Source organism: Peromyscus californicus, unplaced genomic scaffold (genome assembly GCF_007827085.1).
Source record: "Peromyscus californicus insignis strain IS unplaced genomic scaffold, ASM782708v3 Scaffold_14__1_contigs__length_90479793_seg_2, whole genome shotgun sequence".
Lineage (NCBI taxonomy): Eukaryota > Metazoa > Chordata > Mammalia > Rodentia > Cricetidae > Peromyscus > Peromyscus californicus.
The window spans coordinates 9107046-9126666 of record NW_026294436.1 but is presented as its reverse complement, the minus strand read 5'-3'; the positions used below and the strand labels follow the sequence as shown (position 1 = coordinate 9126666).

At 41.8% G+C, this 19621-nt stretch overlaps 1 long non-coding RNA gene across 1 annotated transcript in view; it reads right to left on the bottom strand.

Moving 5' to 3' along the window:
* Positions 1 to 3204: 3204 nt before the first annotated feature.
* LOC128109616 (uncharacterized) overlaps positions 3205 to 19621 on the bottom strand; it is an 84550-nt gene continuing 68133 nt past the window's right edge. The window contains exons 3-4 of the long non-coding RNA XR_008217860.1: positions 9053 to 9224; positions 3205 to 3385 (exon numbers count right to left, since the gene is read on the bottom strand). This is a non-coding gene — a long non-coding RNA (uncharacterized LOC128109616). The remainder of the gene's footprint in view (positions 3386 to 9052; positions 9225 to 19621) is intronic.

The window sequence follows — 19621 nt, the reverse complement described above, 5'->3', positions numbered from 1 at the left end:
GTGTCCTCACTGTGTGCTGTGTCCTCAGTGTGTGCTGTGTCCTCACTGTGTGCTGTGTCCTCACTGTGTGCTGTGTCCTCACTGTGTGCTGTGTCCTCAGTGTGTGCTGTGTCCTCACTGTGTGCTGTGTCCTCAGTGTGTGCTGTGTCCTCACTGTGTGTTGTGTGCTCACTGTGTGCTGTGTCCTCAGTGTGTGCTGTGTCCTCAGTGTGTGCTGTGTCCTCAGTGTGTGCTGTGTGCTCACTGTGTGCTGTGTGCTCACTGTGTGCTGTGTCCTCACTGTGTGCTGTGTTCTCAGTGTGTGCTGTGCCCTCACCACACACTGGCACCAGGGCAGCCTCTTCTTCACTCTCCTCTCCACCCACTTTCATCCCCCCTCACCTCCTTCTTCACCACCTTTCTCTTTTTCTAAGTTTTCCCATGTTTCTCTTAGGTTTTGTTTGTTTCTTGAAGTTGGATCTTCTCTATGTTTCTTGTATTTTCCTCCCCCCCCCACACCCCTTGTATTTATTTCCCCTCTCTCTGCTTTTCTTTTCATTCCAGGATGACTCCCTCACATCACATTTTAGTTTTTCCATTCCTGGCTTAGTAGCTACAGCCTTCTTAGTATGTGCCTTCCCTCCTGATGTGACTGGAGCCATGAGCATTTGCAATTTTCTTCTGTAACAAATAGAAAAGAACTTTCAGCTAAACAATTGGTATTAATGCCACTTAATGCTGTGATTTGTTTAGTTGTGGGATGACCAAATCAGTATCTTTGTGTATTAGTATTAATTAAATATAACAAATCTTGTATATTTGCAATTAGTCAGCTATCAAAAGCACAATATTAAACAAAAACCTAAATTACTGAATGGCTCACATAATCACCTACACTTTTAAAGTAGTTATAACATTGAATTATTTAGAGAATGGGTATATAGATACATAGGTAGGCTGGCAAAATATAAAGTATATATGAATCCAGTGTAGAAAAATTAGGCAAAGACATCCTATTGCAAGAAAGAAGTTGGAGAAGGAGGAAGAGGAAGAACAAGAGGAGAGGTGGAAGGAAAAAGAGGAGAAAGAGCAAGAGATGAAGAGGAAGGGGAGGAAGATGGGGGAAGGAGAAAGAGAAACATGAGGAAGGAATGGGGTGGAATAAGATAAGAAAATACACGCAGCAACTATTCCAGTAAGACAGCCTTTCCCACAGAGGAAAAGGATAGACTCCCAAGACTTGTTAATGCTAGGAAGGAAGAAGACTGCCTCTGCTCTATTCACGTCCATGCTTTTTACATCATGCCTGTGATATTTCAAAATACCTTTATTGTGAAAAGTCAAACGCAGCTGTGTTATGAAGGAAAAAATGGATGCTAACAAATTTCAAGAGTAATAGCTTCTCCACAGATGGGCACATTTCAGTAAGGGCTTTCTGCGTGGCTGTGTTTGGGCAGTGACAGTCTACAGCTCAGCAAATAGTATAAACTGCAGAGACATCCCTGGGCTTGCTAGTCATTCTGCTTCTCAAACCTTAGGAGAAGCTCTTGGGTCAGTGCACCTGCCAGAGCAGGCAAGTACTTTGTGTGGCTGTGGTCCCTCTCCCACTGTACATGGGTTAGTGCTTATCTCTTTCTCCAGAGGGGAATAATAGATCAATAGATACATTGGTGGATGGAGACAAATGGCCTCATTGCTTAAAAAGCAAATGGCTCATACCGAATAGCCCTTGCTGTTCTCACTTTGCCGTCGTTCTTTCTGTCCCCAGAATTTATCTGTGTCATTCAACACCGACTTTCTGATAGTTTAGAGAAGATGAATCATGTGTCCTTTGGCTCCCACTGTTTAATAGAAACACTACAGACAAATCCATTCTGTGTCCACTGTGATCCATCATGGAGACACAGCGGTCACCACTCCAAAATCTTTCCTATGTGACTTCTTATTCATAAAAGAGGGGCCTGCCCCTGGAGTGGTAGATAGCCCGAACAAGACCCCTAACACAAACAGCATGCATTATGTGGTAGTATTCTGAAGAACACTCAAAAAACACTGACTGGAGAACATGAGGGAGACAGGAAGGATCAGGGTGGTTTGATTCAGGAAACTGGTGGCTGAGATGCCAGATTTCAAGACCCTCTGAGGAAGACTCTAATCAAAATGATGAAACTGTGATCAACTGCAACAGTTCTCTTATTAGTCATGTTACAATTGTTTACAGAAATTTCCTCCCCAGGTAGTCTTCAAATTAATGTAACATTGTAACCTTCCAGGTTAATGCTGAAAAACACTCCAGCTCTGGACTGAGGTGGGGGTGGTTCCGTCACTAAAGCATTTGCCTTCAAGTGTGAAGGCACACCTTTTATTACAGCACTCAGGAGGCAGAGGCAGGTGGATCTCTGTGAGTTTGGAGCCAGCCTGGTCTACAGAGTGAGATTCAGTTTTCATCCCCAGAACCCACATAAGTAACCAGATGTGGTAGCCTGTGATTCCAGCACCAGGAAGGCAAATCAAACAGAAACCTGGAGCTCAATGGCCATGAGCTTGGCAAAATGCCATGCCCATGAGAGACCTGGTGTTAAGACAGGGTTTATATTTATGTGAAGAGATACCATAACCACAGCAACTCTTATAAAGGAAAACATGTAATTGAGGTGACTTACAGTTTCAGAGGTTTGGTCCATTATCATCATGGTGGGATATGGTGGCATATAGGCAGACATGGTACTGGAAAGGGAGCTGAGAGTTCTACATCTCGATCCACAGGCAACTAGAAGTGAATTGTCTGCCACACTGAGTGTGGCTTGAGCAAAGGAGACATCAAAGCCCACCTCCCCAGTGGCACACTTCCTCCATGAAGCCCATATCTACTCCAACAAAGCCACACCTCCTAATGGTGCCACTCGCTTTGGGAGCCATTTTCTTTCAAACCACCACACCTGGTTTTCATAAAAAAAATTGAGGATAATTGAGTGTTCACCTTAGCCTGTCCCCTGATGTGCATACCTGCATGAGCATGTATGTGTGTGCGCGCACGCGCGCGCACAGATAGGTGGGATGGGAATGTCTCTAGTGTTCAAGCTATGACTTCATTGGCATTCATTATTCCACTTGGATCCTTTTCCTGGAGATTTTCACAGTCTCTTGAACTCTGATGCACTGAGATGACTCAGGTCATGATGCAATGGTTTCTCCTGATGACTATAGACCAGGCCATGCAGTTTTCTTTGCATTCTTTGCATTTCCCAACATAAACACTGAAACTCCAGAATTCTATTCCTGGGAAATCCCTTCAACTTCTCCCAATTGAACGTCCAATGCCTGTTCCTCTTACTTCCCTGCTATAGGTCTCCACAGACTGAGTGGAGATGGTTCTTACAGATGCCCAGAAACTTTAGTGTTGATCCTGAAACAGGAACAGAAAGTAGTTAGAAGCACAATGCAAATGTTAGTTATGTGTGTTTCAGGTATCTCTGGGATACCTTAAAAAAAAAAAATCAAAGGCTTTGACTAAATCAGTGGTTTGTAAATGATGATCCTTGGAACCCTGACACTTACTAGAGTGCCTTACAGCTGACTCTTTGATCAATGTATAGCACAGTGGTTAAGAAGATGGGGCTTCCCCTCCTCCCTTACTTCCCAGGCTATCCCTTAAGCCAGAGAAGTTTTGTTTCATCAGCATAACTGTGATAGTTACCTTTATCTGTCAGCTTGACACAACCTAGAATCACCTGGACAAAGAGTCTCAATGAAGCATTGTCTACATTAGGGTAGCCCCTGGGCATATCTGTGGAGGATTGTTTTGATTACCAGTATTAGCTTATGTGGGAAGACCCAGCCCACTGTGAGTGGCACCATTCTCTAGACAGGGGTCCTAGACTGCATAAGAGTGAATAATAGAGCTTAGTGCCAGCAAGCAATTGGGTGATCGTAAATGCATTTGTTTCTCTCTGCTCCTAATGTTGAATGGTTTGTGACTAGTTGTTTTAAGTTTCTACCACCTTGATATTCCTCTTTTTGAGTGTAACCTAGACCCATGAGCTAAAATTAACCCTTTCTCTCCTAAGTTGCTTACTGCCGGCGCATTTTACCACATCAATAGAAATGGAACGAGGGCAAAAATATAACTACATTTAGTCAGATAAATGGAGTGTATCTCTCTTAGCTCAACTTGTTTAATAAATGGGCTATATTTATAGACCTTCCTAGATTAATTGATCTCCGCAAGTAGTCGGATTTTTCTTTGGGCCAACAGCTCACAAATAATGACATGGAGACTTATTATTAATTAAGAAAGTTCAACCTTAGCTTAGGCTTGTCCCACTAGTTCTTATAACTTAAATTAACTCATATTTTTATTAATCTATGTTCTATCATGTGGCATTACCTCTCTTCCATCTTGCACCTCCTATTTCCTCTCCATGTCTCCTGGAATCTCCTGAGCACCTTGATTCCTCCTCCTCTTCCTTTCTTTCCCCAGAAATCCCTCCTATACCTCCTGCCTAGCTGTTGGCGGTTCAGCTTTTTATTGCACCAATCACAGCAATACACAGTGTACAAATATCCCACAACATCCATGTACCTCAAAGAGCTGTGTGTCCTTAAAATCATCTGGACAGTGTAAAGTCTTTAAATATAAGGGATATTTGAGCCTCTATTATACCTTCAGATTCATGGACCACTTGCCAGACTGAAGCCTTTGCCACTCTAGTACTTTCTCTGGATCCATAATGCCAAGTTAATTTGAACAGGAATTTTCACTGATTATTTAAAATGCTTTTAAAAAGTGAATTGAGGGTTTGTACTTTAGTTGTTATTTGCTTGTTTTTGTTTCATTTATTTACTTTTATTTGGTTTGAGATATTGTGTCTCTGTGTGTTCATGATTACATGCAGATATACATATCTGTGAGAGTATATGCACAGGTGAGTTCAGGTCCACATGTGCAAGAGTACATGTGCATGTGGAAGCCAGAGGTCAACACCATATGCCTGGAGCTTGTCAATTTGGCTAGGCTAGCTGTCCATCAGCCTCCAGGAATCTAGCTCTCTCTGTGTCCCATTTCTGGGATTGTAGGAACATACTGCCATGCCTGGATGTTATTTAGGGATAAAAATTGGTCCTTACACTTCCATAGAAAGCACTTCACCAACTAAGCCATTTCCAGTCTTGTGTGTGTGTGTGTGTGTGTGTGTGTGTGTGTGTGTGTGTGTGTGTGTGTAAGGACTGTGTATAGCTGAAGCTACCATAGCACACCAATCAGAAGGCAAACATCAATGGGGGTGGGGTGAGCAGGCTAGAGCCCAAGGGGAGGTGGCATCTCGTACAATAAACGAAGTCACAAGACCATAGTTTGTTCAAGATCCAATGTTAGAACCTTGCACATCTGTTGAATTTGACCTGCTTTAATGTGACTCTTCACCAGATGCCTGTATTCTATGAACCCACATAAAGAAGAAAATGATACCAGCGAGACCTCCAGCAGAATTACACAAGTTCAGGCACAAGGCCCCTGGTTTTCAGACACTGTAAAGAGAAAAAGGCTTCCTCTCTATTTCCTTCTGTCTGCCTCCTACCATGGATGCCACAAGTTGATTTTTGTACATTTACACTAAGAAGCACTTTGTAGATTACAACATAGAAAATCCTTTGGATAACTTCTAACAAAGGTAGCACACCACATATTTAGACTATTTCACAAGACCAGACATTATAATTTGTTATCATCTCTGTGCCTCTAGAGAGGGCCAAAGGACACTAAGGAAAGATCTAGAAACGGATGCCTGAGGATAACACAAATTACAGCTTCTGGGCATCAGAAGACAAAAGTGTAAGAAAGTTAGTTTTCATACGGTACCAATCTGATTTGTATGGATATCTGGTTTATCTCCCGTTGGAAAGAACAGCTCTCTGGCCTGTGGCATCAAAGTTGACATGCCCCGTGTACTGGGTAATGAGGGAAGACAGGACAATTTGGGGTGGTTCTAAACTGCTGCCTCAAGGCCATTTCCTTCTTCTGCTTTTAAAGTCATAGCTCCTTGGCAGAATGCAGCAAACAAGATGTATTTATCTGGGCATCTAAAGATCTGCTAACATGAGGCGATTTTTAATCCTCACTTTAAACACAACCTTGCTTTTGTCCTTTCTAATTTCTAATAGTGGTCATTTCATAACATCGTGACAGGAATGTGAGTTGAAAAATAGGGCCTAGGAAGTTACCTCACTTACTAAAAAGTGTGCTACACAGTATGAAGTCCTGAATTTGATCACATACACACATACACACACACACACACACACACACACACACACACACACACACACACATTATGAACATGGTAGTGGCTGCTTGCAATCCCAATGCCAGGGAGGCAGAGGCATGTGGATCCCTGGGGCTCTCTGGACAGTCAGTAGAGCTGAGTCAATGCATTTCAAGCCAATTTGAGACTCCATCTCAATAAAAGCAAAGTGGATAGTACCTGAGAAAGGGCACCCAAAGTTGACCTTACCCAGGTATATATGTGTACACACAAGTATATGTACACACACACACACACACACACACATTCACACACAACCTCCAAGGAGCATCTAAGATGAGAATTCTAGAAAACACTTTCACTGGGCTCAGATCTGTGATGATTTCCTATGTTCTGAAGTCAGAAATTCAAGAGGAGACAAGAGCTGAGCATAGCTCTGCCTTCCATTTTCTTTGATTTTATCTAAAACCGCCTAAGTTGCATGCTGTGCGTGGGTGTCCTCTTCCATGATCAGGCTTTTAACCCAAGGAATTACACATTTTATCAACCCGTTTGTGAACTGTGACCCTCCCTGAATCCTTGACTTAGTTACGAGTAATTACTTTGAAGCAGCACGGAATGGACTTGATTCAGAAAGCAGCCCTTTGCCTCCCAGTTAACTTCCAGCAGAAAGCACGGTAAGAGACGGTGCCTGGGAAAGGCCAAGACCACAATTTAAGCTCCTGTCACTTCATAGAACCTCAAAGCAGAGCTTATAATGACTTGCATTTGAGACTCGGGCTGCATGTTATGGGTCTGTGAGTCAGTTTAGACTGCAGGCCACAGGCAGAGAACACTGTCCCCTCCCTTGACAAAGCTACAGTTGCTTCATGTTAAAAACAAACAGAAAACCTTCTGCAATGGCTGGAGAGATGGTTTATTGGTTAAGAGAACATACTGTTCAAGCAAAGGACCCCAGTTTGATCCCCAACACCCACATCGGGTGGCTCACAAGCTCCTGGGGTCTCCAGTGCCTCTGGCTTCTGTAAACATTGAACTCACATGCACATGTATGCACACACATGTATGCACACAACTAGGACAAAAATAAATCTTAAAAGGAAACATTCTGCATGAAAGGGACACCTTCTTCTAATATCTGGGTGCTCACTACCAAAAGCCTACCTGCTCCTCCTTGGTTAATTGTATAATATGTATCCCATAACTGACTAACCCCTACTGAACATCGAACTTCAGTACTAGTTAAAATGCATGTGCTTTTGAGGCAACAGAAGTGAGAATAGGACCCATAATTGTTAACATTGTCAACTTGGTAAAGTCAGAGACCACCTAGGAGACAAACCTTTGTGAGGAAGTTTCTACACTGGATTAACTGAGGTGGATAGACCCACCATAAAACGTGGGCAGCACCATCCCACAGGCTGGAGTCCTAAAATAAGTAAAAAGGAGAAAGTGAGCTGAGCACTAGCACCCATCTCTGTTCCCTGACTGCAGATGAAATTTGATCCTTTGCCTCATGCCCTGCCTCCATTTCTTCCCCACTGTGATAGACTGTAAGCCTTAAAACTATAAGCCAAAATAAACCCTCTCTTTCATAAGTAAGTTCTGTTGTGTGTTTTAATGCAGCAACAAGGGTGGTAACTAATCAATGACTTATTCCAACTCTCATAACACAAAGGGACACACTGTTTCATCCAAGTTCTGGCTTCTCTTGCTCTGTTCAGTCATTTCAGCAGGTGGCTATCACTTTTCTCTTCAGAAGTTGGCCGGTTTCACAAAACTGAATGTCAAGGGAGTCAGGGAGCTATTTTTAACTTGGTACATTGCTTCCACCAAACAATGTTGGAGTTTTCTTAGTGAGGAAGAATGGAGAATCAATATCAGACTGACTGCAGAATTTGCCCTACACCCAAGCTGGAATAACACATTTGAGGTGGATAAAAATGGGTTAGCCAAGTCCTCTGCACTGGGCTTTTTGAATTCAAGTGAGGTATGTCTACAAGAGGTATTTTAGGATGTATAGGACCATAATGTCATTCAATTTATTCTCTTAGTATCTTGACAAAGTTGTTATTGCCAAATTAATTCTGTACAGCAAGCTTCTGTGGAATGAAACAAGCCACAATCCATCTCAATTGTATGTCAGCATGGTTTCTGAGACTTGGAGGATGGTGTAGCTTGGCTTTCTCAGTTGTGACTTAGTGCCAAAACATCCATGTCCACACACTTGCTGTCTTCCTCGGACCATTGGATTAGCCAATGCCTGACCAAAGAGACAGAAATGCAAAGGACATGACTGTCTAATCGTGTATTCTGAAACCTAAGCTTCTACCATTGTCACATCTGCTAAAATCTATTAAATCAATTGGATAAGCCCCAATTTATCCTATTTCCTTAAGGTATTTTTGGAGAAAAATGTCTCCAAGGATATCTTTCAAACCATGTAGATACAGAAAGCTGTGAGAAATTTAAGGGCAACATTAAATCTACAAAGAGATTCTCCAGGATGGTGTCTGGTCATAGCAGTCATTTCCCATAAAAGCAGGGGGTAGCAGGTTTATATGTTCTGTAACAGAAATACATAAAATAGCACAACATCAAAATTTCTAGACAAAATCATCTTTTATAAGACACATGATCACTTTTTTACTTACTGTAAGAAAAACCATTCACAGTGGGTTAATGTTTAGTTTTTGTACATGGAGCTGTAGGGTGGAGGTAGATTGGGGTTTAGTCTTCAGTATCATTCACTGGGATAACCACCACTTTTATTGTTTGGGGAACAAAATCTCTCACTTTTGCCTGGAACTTACCAGTTGGTTAAGCTGGATGACCGTGAGCCTGCAGTTCCCCAGAGCTTGGACTCCAAGCCTGTATCACCATCCTGACCTCCTTTACATGGGAAGTGGCAATAGAACTCAGGTCCTCGTGTCAGTACATCAAATACTTAACTGACGGCCCAGAGCGGGTTAACTTTAGTGGTGCCTATGAGAAAGGAAAATCATTTAATGTTCCAAATGCGTCTGATCAAAGTCTTCTGGTTATTCTATGACACTTTGAGGAAAGTATAATTTATATATTTGTTTTATTTATTCAAAAATACATGGATTGTGCTTGTGTGTTTTTGAGAGAGAGAGAGGGAGAGAGAGAGAGAGAGAGAGAGAGAGAGAGAGAGAGAGAGAGAGAGAGAGAGGGAGAGAGAATGGCTACACACTGAGGTCAGATGACAACTTGTAAGAATCGGTTCCCTCCTTTTATGACCTACACTATGTAGGTCGCAGGAATCAAACTGAGGTCACCAAGCCTGGTGGCAAATGCCTTTACCCACTGAGCCATCTTGCTATCCTGATTGCTTATATATTTTAGAGCTAAGTGTAGAGATCTTTCTTTATTTGTTATACAAAGTATTTATGCTGGAAGTGTTCTGTGAGATCACTGACTACAATATCCATGGAAGTCTGGAAATTACTTTTTACCACAGAATAGGCCATTCTGCAGTTCCAGTGAACTGCTGGGCACTTGGGCAGATAGCAACTCTTTCCACAGCCCCTCAGGTATTGTTGACAAAATCCATTTAGATCCTTCTTCCTCTTGCCCTTAACTCTAGAAAGCTAGAAAAACTTCAGCCAACTCTACTTCAAAAGTATACCAACAGAGCTAGAGAGATAGCTAGGATTTTAAAGGCACACACTGCTCTTGCAGAGGACCTGAGTTCGCTTCCTAGTACCTACACTGAGCAGCTCACAACTTCCTGTAACTCCAGCTAGAGGGGATCCACTGCCCTCTTCTGGCTTCTTCAGGCACTGCATTCGCATATACAAACACACAGACACAATACAATCAAATCTTTAAATGAAAGGGCATATTCACTTGCTAAGGACTTCAAAACCAATAATCATAAACTAGAAAATTCAAAGCACCAGAAATGGGCTAGCTCAACTGTTCTACACGTGAGCCATCTGAAAACAAGGTGCTTGCTGAAGGCTCTAGGAGAGAGCTCCCCATGCCCCTCCTTAGCTTCTTGGGGCTCCTGGCAGTCTGTGGCATTCTGTGCCTATCTGTATCATGCCAAACAATGTTTCTGCACTCACCTTCCTGGTTTCCTAAATCTTTGTCTCTGTATCTGTCCTCTTCTTATAAAACTCTATTTAGATTGAGGTCTCACTTTAACCCAAATTGATCTCACCCCAACTAATTTACATCATCAAAGGTTATTTCAAATGGAACCGGGAAAGATGCCTCAGTAGTAAAGTGCTTACTAGGACCTGAGTTCAATTCCCAGAATCCACATAAGAAATACCAGGTGGTATGGGGCACTAGGAATGGCAGAGCTATGAAGATGTGACAAGTTGATCACTGGGGCTCGCTGGCCAGCCTGCCTAACTGACTGGTGAACTCCAAGCAGTAAGAGGTCCTGTATCAAAAATCAAGCTACACACAGCCTGAGGAACAACACCCAGAATTGACATTTAGTCTCAATGCACGCGCATGCGCGCGCACACACACACACACACACACACAGAGGAGAGAGAGAGAGAGAGAGAGAGAGAGAGAGAGAGAGAGAGAGAGAGAGAGAGAGAGAGAGAGGAGAGAGAGACAGACAGACAGACAGGGAGGGAGGGAGGGAGGGAGGGAGGGAGGGAGGGAGGGAGGGAGGGAGAGGGAGAATTGTTTCCAAATAAATTCAGGTCTTGGAGCTTTAAGTGTATATTATTTAGGGGGCTCCACCCCACTCAGCATGCTAAAAACACTGATTCAAATATCTGAAGAGGAATTCCACGCCTTCATTGTGGTCTTTTTGGTGGCTGCTAATTTTTCACTGCACTCACTCTGTGTGTAGTGGGGTTTGGGGGGTCACATGCATACCACAGCAGACATGTAAATGTCAGAGGAGAATTTATTGGAGATCCATTCTCTCCTTCTCCTTCCACCGTGTGGTTCTCAGGGGTGGAACAGGGGTCATCAGGCTTAGCCATTTTGCTGGCCCCTCCATTATGGTCATGGTCTTCTCTTCTTTAGCCTAACACCCTGAGTACAGACATGCCTATATTGTTTTGTTCTGAGGCCTTCACCTCCTAAGTCAACTACTGTTTTTTCCCAAAGTCCTTCTCAAACTGATGATTATACAAACCAGAAATTACATATTTTATGTATTATTACATATTTTAAGCATCACTTCCCCCAAACCAAACTTTATTAAAAGAATTATTATGAGTTTCCATATCTAGGAAACATAATATGGTTTTGTCCAATTCATAATTTAGCCCGGTGAGCAAATGCTTTGCCCCTTTGATCTTGTACCTGGTGATCCAAGATGGGAAAGATATGACATTGGAAATCATCCCCTCTGTCCTGGTGCTGACTTTTATACTCCACTGGGTACTTTTTAGATTGTATTTTACTACCTGTGTCAAAGACCAATACTGGTCAAGACTTATTACCCACCAATGAGCTGTAAAGAGACTGTTGAAAAGGGCATCAGAGGCTCCTGGAAATATGGATCTTGCTCTACTAGGGCAAAATGCCCCTGGCCCAGACTTTATTAGCATCAGAGCTTCATTACTGCCCTTTCAGCTCTGCTGCTGAGTCCCCCAAAGCAGCCCAAGCTTTTGAGTGTCAAGGATTGCAGAAGGATGGCAATATTGAGAACATGCCTGATCCCATCCTCAGACACCAGAACAGGGACCGAATCTCCGTTCACTCCACCTAGAGATTCTGTGCTGGCTCACAAGGATTTCTTCCTTCTCTCTTTTATTCTTCCATCTTTCTCTCCTTTCCTTTCCCTTCCTTTCCTTTTCTTTCACCTATTTTTAATTTTAAATTATTTTTATAAGAACATAAATTATTTTTATTAAATTGATCTGCTTTGTGTGTAGACGTGTGTATGTGTGTGCACACATGCCACTGTGCTGGTGTGGAAGCCAAAGGACAGCTTTTGACAGTCAGTTTTCCATTCACCAAGTGGGTCCTGGCAATCAAACTTGGGTCAACAGGGTTACTAGCAAGCACTTTAATTTATTCAAACACCTTGCCCCGCTCCTTTAAAAATTTTTTTTTTTTGATACAGAGTCTCATGTAACCCAAGCTGCCCTCCAACTTACTCTTTACTTAGTTGAGGATGACCGTGGCCAAGGGTGACTTTTAGTCCTGCCTTCACATTCCAAGTGCTGGGATTACAGGTGTGCACTACCACATTTGGTTTATGCAATACTGTGGATCAAACTCAGAGTTTTCTGTGAGCTAGAAAAGACTCTATCAACTGGCTGTATCTCCAGCCCCTCCAATAATATGTGTGAGGTGTTGATTCAAAGGATACAGATGTTATATCCTGGTTTAGAGTCTGATAGCAGATAAAAATAAATAAAATCAATATCAAGTAGTACATGGATGCTTGGTGCCTAGACATGTTCATTCAAAATGTGAACTTATTACTTATCAGGTGAAAGTGACCTTGGTCAACTTAAGAATCTCTCTAGGCCTTGAAGCTAGCAAATAACTATAAACCTACATATTTTCTAAGGTTGCTGTAAGAACTCAATGAACAAATCCCCACACTGTAAATGGCTGGATGCATTAGTTTTATTATAATGGTATGAAGAAAAACCAAATGTCCTAGTGATTGTCAATGTGACACAGTCTAGAATCACCTGAAAAGAGAGTCTCGGTTGCGTAATTGTCTTTATAATGTTAGTGTACGCTGTAGACATGTCTGGGGGACATTTCTTTGACTGCTAACTGAAGTAAGAGGGTCTCTGGCTGTATAAGAAGGCTAGCTAAGCCTGAGCCAAAGTATCATTGCTCCATAGTTTCTGCTTCAGTTCCTGCTTGAATTCCCGCCCTAATTTCTCTCAATGATGAACTGTGACCTGGAACTATGTGCCAAATAACCTCTCTCATCCCCTCAGGTTGATTTTGATCATGTTCTTGACACATTTTCTGTGAGGCTACATTAACCTCAAGGTGGAATCTTGACACTAACATTTAGGAAGGTCAATAGTACAAGGGAGAGAACACAGTTGAGTATAAGATCCGTCTTTCTCTCTCTCTCTCTCTCTCTCTCTCTCTCTCTCTCTCTCTCTCTCTCTCTCCTGCCTCAGCCTCCTTAGTAATGGAATTATAGGCAAGTGACCCCATGCCCGACCTAGGTCAGTTTATTTTTGGTACTATATCTAAAATAATCCAGTGGGGAAAAGAATATTTTCAATAAATGATGCTAGGCAGTTGCATATACATAAATTGAAAAAATGAAACAAAACAATCACCATAGAACTAATTTTTGAGCCAATTGGTAAAGGTATTTCACCAAGCCTGATGAGTGGAGTTTGATCCTTGGGATCCACGTGGTGGAAAGAAGAACTGATTCCCCCAAGTTCTTCTCCGACCTCCACAGTTACACTGTGGTGTGTGCAGGTCCGCATACACTACCCTTCACACACTTGAATAAAGGGATGAACTAAAAAATATTTTCAAAAACCAACAGATTCCCCATTATATGTACAAATTAACTTAGAAGGCATACTAGCCCTACACTGAAGGCTCATATGATAAATAAAATAAAGTCACAAGTAAAAAAATCTCCATAACCTTGAGTTCCTCAAAAATCCTGCAGACAAGACATCAGAGAAACTGGATTTTATCTTTGTCCCTATAGAGAAAACTGTTAAAAAAAAAAAAACCTGAAAATTACAAACCACACATTGGGGGGGGTGCTTATGAACCGTACATCTAATAAAGAACTTGTGTCCAGCAAACATAAGCAGCTCAATAATAATAAGAGAAACAAATTGATTTTTAAAGTAATGAGCACATTATTTGAAGACTTTACCAAAGACATATGACAGCAAATATTTGTATGAAAAGGAGAGACATGGCAGAGGTAATTAAAGGAAGATTTATCAAAACCCCAAGGAGATAGCATCACACTGCCACTAGAGTCCTGATATTCAGAAGACTGAAAGTATAGGGAGCTGAAAGTGTGTTAGCTTTTCCAACGTTTTGACAGAATGCTGGATCAAAATGCTTTATGGGGCCCGAGGCTGTAGCTCAGTTGATAGAATGCTTGTCCGGCATGAATGAAGTCCTGGTTCTGTCTCCAGCACGGCATAACATGGACATGATGGCACACTCCTGGAGGCAGGAGGATCCGGAGTTTAACGCCATTCTCACCTACATAGTGAGTGTGAGGCTAGCCTGGGCTATATTTGAGGTCCTGTGATGGTTAGTTTTAGTTATCAATTTGACACAATATAGAATCACTTGGGAAGAGAATGTGGCTGAGGGACATACCTGTGGGTATATCCATGGGCAATTATCTTGATTAACTGAGATGAGATGACCTGCTCACTATGGGTTGCATCATTCCCTAGCCAGTGTAGAAAGAGGGCTAAACATGAATCCACATGCATGTATTCATTATCCATTTCTCCCTGCTCTTGACTGTGTATGTGATGAGCTGCTTTAACTTCCTGCTTTGAATTCCCCAAACTGATGCCCTGTAACATGGAACTGTAAGCCAAAGAAACTGTCACCCCCTTTCAAGTTGTTTTGGTCAGGGCATTTTTACAACATTAACAGAAATGAAACCAGGACAGACTCTGTCTCAAAAAGCAAGAGCAAACAAGAGTAATAAAAGAAAAAAATAGAGGCAGGACTTTCCCACAGTTTCAGCGTGTCCAGTCTGGGGGGCTGGTCACTTTATACTTGAGATGACACTGAACATCACAACAACACAAATATGTGACAGAGTCAGCTCCTCCTAGTGCCCTAGAAGCATAGAGAGAAGAAGAGTTAGTTCTGGAGAAAGACATTGTCCCCAGGGACAAGCTCCCAGTGATCCGTTCCACCAGCCAGCCCTGACCTCTTAAAGTTTACAGAACTTTTCAAAATACCATCTGCTGTGGATATTGTTCTGTATAAATAAAACACTGATTGGCCAGTGGCCAGGCAGGAAGTAGGCGGGACAAGGAGAGAGGAGAATTCTGGGAAGTGGAAGGCTAAGTCAGGGAGACACTGCCAGCCACCACCATGACAAGCAGCATGTAAAGATGCTGGTAAGCCACGAGCCACGTGGCAAGGTACAGATTTATAGAAATGGGTTAATTTAAGATGTAAGAACTAGATAGCTAGAAGCCTGAGCCATTAGGCCAAACAGTTTAAACAATATAAGTCTCTGTGTTTACTTGGTTTGGTCTGAGCGGCTGTAGGACTGGCAGGTGACAGAGATCCGTCCTGACTTTGGGCCAGGCAGGAAAACTCTAGCTACAACCATGCTACTGGGAGCCAGATACTCACACATGAGCCTGTGAGGGAGATTTCATATTGGAGATTTCATATTCAAACTATCACAGCAAGAATATGCAGTGACATTTGACAGGAACACGTCACTGGTGGGCATGTCAAATGGTGCAACCACTTTGGAAGAGAATTTGGCAGTTTCTTACAAAGTTAAATGTGCGCCTGTCATGTATCCTAGTATTACATTTCTAAGTATTTACCCACGAGAAATGAAATTCTGGCCACAGAAGAATTTAAATGTTGCTTTGTTCATCCTCACTCAAAGCAGTAAACAAAATGCCATTAGTTTATGAACAGATAAAGAATTGTAATTATCCGTATAATGGATCTTTACTCCTTGTGATGGTTAGCATGAGTTGTCCATTTGACACAACCTAGAATCAGCTGGAAAGAGAGCCCCAGTGAGGGATTGTTTACAATGGGTTAGCCTGTGTCATATCTGTAGGGATTGTCTTAATTAAGTTAATTGGTATGGGAAGGCATAGCCCAGTGTGAGCATCACCATTCCCTAAGCAAGTCTTGAGCTGTAAAAGACTAAGGAGATCAAGATGAACACTAGAAAGCAAGCAAGCAACCAATCATGGATTCATTCATTTCTCTTTGCACTTGACAGTGATGCGACAGAGCTATCTCATGCTCAGGCTGCTGTGACTTCTTCACATGATGGATCGAAATCTAGAACTGTGAGCTAAAATAAAAGAAGTCATTTTCTTCCAGGATATTTATCATAGCAACCAAATTGAAACTAGGACGTCAATCAGTTGAAAAAAAACTATTTACATATGCAACACCATGGATGAACCTCAAAGGTATTGTGCCAAACACAAGAACCTGACAGGTAACATTGCATATTATATGATTTCATTCCAGGGCATTCTGGGAAATAAAAATTCATAGGAACAGGAAATAGATGTGTGGTTGTCAAAGAATGCATGTGTTGAGTTGAACTGGATGCAAGCAGATGTGGGAGTTGCTGTGGGAGCAATGGAATTGTCCTCTATCTTTTTACAATGTTAGTTATATGATGCCATGCATTTAGATAACCTAGTCAAATATCACACTTAATAAAACAAATGTATGGGGGTCAAGGAAGATGGCTCAGTGGACAAAGGTCCTCACTGCACAACGATGAGGGCCTGAGGATGTCTAGCACCTACACTAAAAATAATGCTCGATGTGGTCATCTGTGCTCCCATAGCTTTGGTGTTGCAGTGGATGGGCACAGTAACTTTACGGGGGTTTGGTGGTCAGCTGTCCCTAACTAGAAAACAAAACAAAGCAAAAGCAATGAGCTCACAGTTTAATGAGAGACGCTGTCTCAAGGGAACAAGCAGAGAGTGATAGAGCATGATGCCTGCCCAGTGTCCACTGCTAGCCTACCCATGTGTGCACATGTACTTGCACATACATGTGAGCAAACACCCACACATGCACATGTACACACATCAAATGTACAGGCAGTTAATAGTTGCTAGGGGAGGGACAAACATTTCCTTCAGTGATATAGCCACTGGCAAGTTGATCATGTTCTTGAAAATAACCTCTCACTCACACTCCTGTGAGGAACCCTGTATGTAAACTACACATGAATAAAAATTATTACCCACACTCATATAAAAGACATAAAACAATGTTTAATTTACCACCAAAGGAGACCTAAAAATAAAGAATTGTATGATAATGAGAATATCAAAACATTTCTTGTCCAACAATTTTATTTTATTGTTTTATTTATGTATATGTGTCTGTGTGAGTATATGCCACATGTGTGAGGGTGCCCAGGAAGGCCAGAAGAGAGCATCAGATCCTTGGAGTTGAAGTTGTAGGAAGTTGTGAACCACCAGACATGGGTGCTGGGAACTAAACTCAGGTCCTCTGCAAGATCATCAATCATTCTTAAACCACTTTCCCCAACTATGACAATTTCATTTTAAAGAGGCTAATCAAACCCATATAGCAGATTATTGATTGTATAGATATAAATTGACCTTTGTTGTCTGGAAGGGTTCTAAAACTAACAGAAATGAGCAAAATTACAATAATATGTATAGAGTTCCCTCCCTGCCCTATAATGTGTGACTTCTAAGTTAGAATGAAGTATGGAGGAGATAACAGAGAAATGAGAAAAAGGTAAAAGAAAATTCTCCTTAGTTCCAGGAGACTTCCTTTGCAGATGGATATCAGGAGGTACACATGAGGAGACAGCATTGACTTGGGAGATCCACAATACTAAAGGGCTGGGTAAACGCTGCAAGAAGTAACACAGGACGACAAAGGCTCTTGAGAAGTCTGAATGATACAAGCAGCACTCTGAGGACAAGGGTGTGGGGACTTTACATCTCTGTTGTTTCCATGGGACAGTGTTTTGTCGATTTTATTACCATTTTCTCTCTCCTAAGAGACACGAAAGCTGTTATTTGGCTGGCCTATAACAGGGAGCCACATGAAGGAGTACTTTGTTTACTGGAAAAATCAGAGTAATTCTTTTTGAACGCTAAGAAAACCTGCTGAACTCTCTGAGTGGGTGGCTGAAGTATAAATACGGAAGAGACACTAAACCTGGTTCCGTCCATTTCATCTGGATGAACTAGGAACCTCATGTTTTGTTTTTCCAGCTTTTGTCAGTGTGCGCTTACTGCATGTAGTGTTGGGTTTCACTTAGACATTTTTTCAAGTGTAGCATGTTCTTTGAGCATATTCATACTCTCTCACTTGCTCTCCCTTTAGACCCCTCCCTCCTCTAGTCTCGCTTCCATTTTCATATATACATATAAACAAATAGTTTTATCTATCTACAAAGAAATATAGGGATGTCAAATTAATAACAACATATGACATTTATCTTTCTGCATCTGAATTGCTTCAGTTATCATGACGATCTCAGTTACAGACATTTTCCAGTAAACGGCATGAGTTGATTTTTCTTTATGACTAAATGAAATTTTATGACTAAAGGACACATGGGCTTTTGAAATCTCAAAGTCCAACTCCAATGACACACTCCTCCAAGGCCACACCTCCTAATCCTTCTCAAACAGTTCCACTAAGTTCAGACCAAGCATTCACACTTATGAGCCTATGGAGCAAGTCTCATTCAAAACATCAAAGTACAGAAACCTTATAAAGTGCTGATGGGGACATAAATGGTCCAGTCACTGTGGCAGTCAATATGGAAATTTCTAAAGAAACAAAAAGTGGAATTACCACAGCACCCAGCTGTACCACTTCTGGGCATATGCCCTGTGGTTCATGTGAATTATTCAGTAGTTGAGAAGTAAATCATGGGAATGGAGAATGCTAGAAACTCATATAATATTTGGTGATATGTTTATGAGTCTTTTACAAATGGAAAATTGATGTGATAGTAATGGGTTATGCATGTCTATATAAATATTTATAACTTATTCTCTTTAAGAATTCTATCAGATGTCCTAAGAGAATTCATACTTGAGCTAAACTCTAGTTTAGCTCAATATAGAAACAGAAACCTCCAAATAGTCCACCAAAAATTATGTGTGTATCCCCAAGAAATTCTCCAATGAGCATTAACGTTAGAAGTAATGAATGTTCAATAGAAACAATAAGCTCACATAACCAAAGACTCATAAAAATAGCTTCCAATATGTAAACCCAAACTGAGCCCAGGTTAAAGACAACCACATGCTCTTTTAGCCAAACTCATAGTAGATCAAAGATCAAAGAAACAGGTAGATGGTTCAGTCAATAGAATGCTTGTCTTGCAAAGAAAAAAACTGACCTGAGAGTTTGGTCCCCAGAACCCAGGTTTAAAAAACTATCCAGGCGTGATGGTGTGTGCTTTTAATCCCAGTACTGGAGAAGCAGATACAAGAGAATGCTTGTGACTCACTGGCCAGGCAGCTTAGCCTACTTGGAGAGTCCCAGGCCAATAAGAGACCCTATGCCAATGGATGAAAGGTGGACAACATTTGAAAAATGGCAACCCAGGTGTTCTCTGACCTCCTCACGTGTGTGTGTGTGTGTGTGTGTGTGTGTGTGTGTGTGTGTGTGTGTGTGTATGCACATGAACACAGAGAAAGAGGGGGGAGGGGGAGGGAGGGAGGGAAGGA